The sequence below is a fragment of the Canis lupus genome, chromosome 18 (assembly GCF_003254725.2).
Source record: "Canis lupus dingo isolate Sandy chromosome 18, ASM325472v2, whole genome shotgun sequence".
NCBI lineage: Eukaryota > Metazoa > Chordata > Mammalia > Carnivora > Canidae > Canis > Canis lupus.
In genome coordinates, this window is record NC_064260.1 from 31,436,417 (window position 1) to 31,442,461 (window position 6,045).

General features: G+C 42.6%; 1 long non-coding RNA gene across 1 annotated transcript; it reads right to left on the minus strand.

Moving 5' to 3' along the window:
- Positions 1-905: 905 nt before the first annotated feature.
- LOC125752939 (uncharacterized) lies at positions 906-2,050 on the minus strand. The gene is made up of 2 exons (XR_007403582.1): positions 1,394-2,050; positions 906-1,276 (listed from the first exon to the last, which is right to left on the minus strand). It is a non-coding gene; the product is annotated as an uncharacterized LOC125752939 (long non-coding RNA).
- Positions 2,051-6,045: the final 3,995 nt, after the last annotated feature.

Below are 6,045 nucleotides of genomic sequence, written 5' to 3' on the forward strand. Positions count from 1 at the left end.
GCCACAATTCCTCCCTCCTTCCCCACAGCCTGGAGCCCATCCATGTCTGGGAATACCAACAGGTACTCAGGACTAAGGGTGGAATCCTCTACACCAGTGGGTGTTCACACATCTCCCACCAGCTGGGCCAGGAGGTGAATTTTCTCTAAATCCTTAGTGACATAAGAAGGGGAAGAAGAAGAAGAAGAAGAAGAAGAAGAAGAAGAAGAAGAAGAAGAAGAAGAAGAAGAAGAAGAAGAAGGAGGAGGAGGAGGAGGAGGAGGAGGAGGAGGAGGAGGAGGAGGAGGAGGAGGAGGAGGAGGAGGAGGAGGAGGAGAAGAAGAAGGAGAAGAAGAAGGAGAAGAAGAAGGAGGAGGAGGAGGAGGAGGAGGAGGAAGAGAGAAATAGAATGAGTTTTCGTGAAATTAAACGTATTGCATTGAAATGGAGTGTGGGGACCCGTTTGGATCGGCTATTGCCACACACGCCAAGAATCTCAGCTGTGAAGGACTCTGCTAAGGAGGCCACTGTCTTTCTTCTCAAAACTCCAGCTCTCCACACTGGGCCTTAGGATGCTGGGCTGGACACCGCCAGTCGTGGCCGTGGGGCAGCTGGAAATGTAGTCCAGCTGTGTTGCAAGCACACCGATCCCTGCAGCAGTGGCCTTCCTGCACTCCCTGCACTCGGTGTGAAAACTTCCCGTGAATTAGGGTGATAGTAGGGAGGCCCGGGTGGCTCAGTGGTCGAGTGTCTGCCTTCAGCTCAGAGTGTGACCCCGGGGTACTGGGTTCGAGTTCTGCATCGGGCTCTTTGCGTGCAGCCTGCTTCTCCCTCTGCCTGTGTGTCTGCCTCTCTCTGTGTGTCTCTCATGAATAAATAAATAAAATCTTAAAAAAAAAAAAAAGAATTAGGGCCGTAGTAGATGATAGGTTTTCACATCGACAGAATAAAATGTTACTGGTCGCCCAAGCCCCAGTGCTCAGCAGGTCCGTGAAATCCTAAGGCTTGAGAACCACCGTGCGGTGATAACACCTGCTCTCAGATGCCTTCTCTGTGCTCACACAGAGGATCTGTTCTCCTAAGTTTCCAAGTTTTACTTTCCTTCCTCCCGAACACAGTGATGCATGAAACTTCTCTCCCACTACGGGATGGAACATCTTGCATCATATGTCTTCCCTGATTTCTAATATCAGGGTTATGACTGTTCCTTAGTGAACTAGTATCTCAGAAGCTCACGATGAGTGTGGAAACTGAGACCGCGCAGGCCCAATTCGTTGAGCTCCCCAGAAGAAATTTTCTGTTTAAAAACAGATGAAGAGGAATACAGAGTTTAGAACAGGCTCCAAGTTGGTTTTGTACTCGTTTCTACCTTTTGTTAAACTTGCTTTCCAACTGGTTAAGTTAGTGTACTTACACTTGGCTCGTTCATTAATCTTTGCAGACTATGGAATGTTTTGCATGAGTCTACCCATAATTCCTGTTGAATCCGTATCAGGTAAGACCACGGTAAAGATATGGGTCATCTGACCTTTACTAGGGGACACTGATTATGAGGCCCTCAGGATATCATCCTCTTGCCTGCAAAATGAAAACAAATTTCATCTCCAGCGCTATTTCAATTTTTTTTTTAAATAATTGAACCAGAAGTTTTCAGGGTAAACAGACAGAACCCTTAATTAATGCAGGAAGAATGTTTTAAACCCAAGCCAGGACTGTGGGAGGTAAAGAGGCAATTAATAGTCTGTCTCTCTTTCTTTCTGTCTCTCTCTCTCTCTCCCCCCGCCCTCTTTATATTCATAACAAAAACATTTAAAAGGAAAATCATTATGCCAGCAGGGTTTTTTAAAGACAACTACTGTTTTTTTTCTTTTTCTGTAACTCTTGCACATCCAGGATGAGCTAGACTGTGACTGACTATTGCTGGAAAATCTGAAGTTGCAACCGCCTTGTGAACATCGAAACCAATGCATGCAAGACCTCCAGAACCCTACTCTTCTTCCATTTTCCCTCTCTTATTCAAGAACACATCAGCTGTGTTCTCCAAGTCACTGGAGCTAAAAATAAAAATAAAAATAAAAATAAAAATAAATTAGAATTGTTGGCAGCCTCTCGTGCACAATTTCAGTGCACATACCATTGCACACATGGCTTTGCACTGTGTGTATTTATTATGACCCTTGCCACTCCTCCCAGCTACTTAAGCACAGGTGCCCCCCCCCTACTTGTTTTTGGATCTCTAGTGCTTAGTGTGGTGCTCACACAGAGTAAGCACCAAGTAAGTGAATTGTAGTTCTTCCTCTTCCCTAGCCTCATCAAGCTCCCAGAGACGCGGACACGGCCTCCTCACTTGGTCACCAAGTCCTCCTCACTTTATCTCTGAAATGTCCCTTGCATCCATCTATCCTCCAGCTTCGGCACCCTGTCACCCTCCCCTGGACTATCCAAATTCTTCCATTGACTATTTTCTCTGACTCCAGGTTCACCCCCTTCTCCATCCACCTCCCATGAAAGTGCCAAGTTACCATTCTCAAACACAAGTCTAACCTAGTAATCCTTTTATCTAATGCCTTCAATTAGCACTTGGTATAGGGTCCAAACTTCTTAGCATAATTCTCAACACAGCGTCTCTGCCCAAGTTCATTTCCAGAGACTTGCCCCTGTGTGTCCTAAGCTCGAGCCGTTCCAAACAACTAACCATTTAATCAAGAAATACTCCTCCAGGGCTCTGTGTTTTGTTCTTTTTCCTTTTCCATTGAAATGCCTCATCTACCCTCCTCAGAAAGCTCTTACTCATCCATCAGCGCTTAGAGAGCCTTTTCTTCCACTAACCATTGTGCCTCTCTAAGGTAGGGACCATGTCTCATTTATTAGCATTCTCCTGGTGCCTAATAGTTTCTGACACCATTGCCATCAACAAATCTTTGTGATCCAACCAGTATCTAGGATTCTTTAGTATTCTGAAATCCTAATTGGTATCTTCACTTCTATAAAGACTGTATTCCCGCTCTTAAGGACAACTCCCCAAACGTGTTATTTTGGTACGAATTGGAAACCCTCCAGAACCTCTGCTAAAAGTCACAGGCATGATAACATCCCTTTTTAAGTAGCTGAAGAAAGTGAATTTACTTACTCAAAAAAAAAAAAAAAAATAGTTGGTGTGATAAATCTGAGACAAAGTTAGCACATAGTCCTTTTTTGCTGAAGACGATTATGATAATCTCATCTTGACTAAATTTTCAAATCACTTCTGTATACATTATCTTACATGATAACATATTGACATAGCTGGATAATAGTCAAACTCATTAGCAAGGAGTCATTTGGACTTTGGCATCCAAATGATAAAATCCAGACCCAGCACCTCCTCCTACTAAAAATATCTGGCCTTGGGAACATTATTTAATCTCCTTAAGCCTCCTTAAAGCCATGTCTCTTCACCAGCAAAAATAGAGATAATGACAGTAAGAATAATTATTGTTTCTTCAAGGAAGTTTTTTGTTGTTGTTGTTTTTTGACAAAATTGCATTTATATAAAGTGTACAACTTGATGTTTTATTTTTTTTTGATGTTTTAATATACATATACACTGTGAAATAATCACCACAATCAAGCTAATTACCATGTCCATTACTTCACATGGTTATCGTGTGTGTGTGCGCGCGCGAGCGCTGAGAACACTTAAGGTCTAACTACTCAGCAAATTTCAAGTACACAACACAGTATTGTTGACTCTAGTCACCGTGCTACACATCACTTCTCCAGAATTTACTCATCTTGTATAACTGAAACTTACCCTTTGGCTGACATGTCCCCGTTTCTCCCTACCCCCAACCCCAGATAATCATCATTCTCTCTGCTCCTAGGAATTTGACCTTTTTTGGTCAAAGGATTGTTTTTTAATTTGTAACTTTTTAAAATTGAGGTATAGTTGACACACAATGTCATATTAGTTTCAGATTTTAGGGGCTTTTAGATTATACAGGTAAGTGCGCTCAGCCAGTGTTTGTCTTTCTGTGTCTGGCCTATCTCACTTTGCATAATGTCCCCCAGGTTCATCCCTGGTGTCACAAAAGGTGGCTTTCCTTCTCTTTTAAGGCTGAATAATATCCCATTGTATATGTACCACATTTTCTTTATCCATTCATCCATCAGTGGACGCTTAGATTGTTCCCATGCCTTTGCCACCATGAACAATGCTGCAGTGAATGTGAGATTGCAAGTATCTCTTCAAGATCCTGATTTTATTGCCTTTGGGTGTATACCTGGAAGTGGGATTGGATTGCTGGATCAGATGGCCGTTCTGTTTTAAATATTTTGAGGAACTTCCATTCTGTTTCCATCCTGGCTGTACCAATCTACGTTCCCACCAACAGTGTTTAAGGGGTTCCTTTGCTCCACAACTTCACCAACACTTACCTTTTGTCTTTTTGAGACATGTGAAGTGGTATCTCATGTTTCTTACATGCAAACTCTATTTTAAGTGATTTCCACATAATTCATTTCACCCAATAAGAAGTGAAGTAAATACCACGAACGGCCTCTAATTAGGAAACTGAGGCACAGCTAGTAAACGGTAAGGCCAGCATGGAGACCTCCACTCTTACCCACCATGGAAACTACCCAGACTTTGTGTGTGAAGTACTGAAAGAGGTCAAGCATATGCAGGCCTCCGTCCAAATCCTGGCACACAGTAAATCCTTAATAACCAATGGCTGTTTCTACTCCTATAACCATTAGCTAGGAGGACAACAGCAATCATTCAGTTGAACTATAATGTAATCTAATCACCTGCCTACACCAAGCACCAAAATAGAATTATCCACTTCTCCACAGCTTCAGTAGGAAAACAAAGTGGGGAGGGGAAGTAGCAACAAACTAAGAATATAGATATGAAGACCACTTACAAGTAAAAGGTACTCCAGAAATGAATGAATGGAGGTGCCGTGACAGAGGTAGGAATTTTTGGAAGGGTGTCACATCACTGGCACTTACTTGTCCTGTTCCAGGTATGGAGACTGCTTACTCTCCTCCTTAACTATCAGCTCAATCCTATGGAAAAGTGAAAAAGGCCCTAGATTGTGTTTTCCTGTGGACACAAATCATGTGATAATCTTGTCTGTGTCCTGAGGGAGCCAGCATGATACAGCCTTCCTCCCTCCAAGCTCCTGGGACCCCTCAACTGGGCTCCCTCTGCAAATTTCAACCACCTTCCGTGTGTTACTCTGACCTACTTTCTTCCCTCCAGGTCACATGAATTCACTTCCTTTCCTCATGGTTTCACTAAAAGCCAATTAACAACTGTCACTTAAAATAACAGATTAATTACTTTTAATTGAAAGAAAACATGTTGCTATAAGCATATTATATATGTCAATAGAAGATCCCCTTTCAGAAGGGAGAAGAAATGGGTAGGAAATATCAGAAAGGGAGACAGAACATGGAAGACTCCTAACTCTGGGAAACGAACTAGGGGTGGTGGAAGGGGAGGAGGGCGGGGGGTGGGGGTGAATGGGTGATGGGCACTGAGGGGGGCACTTGATGGGATGAGCACTGGGTGTTATTCTGTATGTTGGTAAATTGAACACCAATAAAAAATAAATTTATTCAAAAAAATAAATAAATAAAAATTTAAAAATTAAAAAAAAAAAAAGAAGATCCCCTTTCTGGAAAGCTCTATGGCATGCTGTCCAACAGAACTTTCCACAAGGATATTATCTTCACTGCCCAATATGACAGCCACTAGCCACATGTGCATGTTGGGCTTTTGAAACATGCCTACTGTAGCTAAAGAAAGAGTTTTTATTTCATTTACTTTTAGTAAATTTAAATAGTCAGGGGGCAGCCCGGGTGGCTCAGTGGTTTAGCGCCGCCTTCAGCCCAGGGCGTGATCCTGGAAACCCAGGATCGAGTCCCACTTCGGGCTTCCTGCATGGAGCCTGCTTCTCCCTCTGCCTGTGTCTCTGCCTCTCACTCTCTCTGTGTCTCTCATGAATAAATAAATAAAATAGTTTTAAAAATAAAAATGAATACATTTAAATAGTCATATTTAGGAAGTGACTACCATGC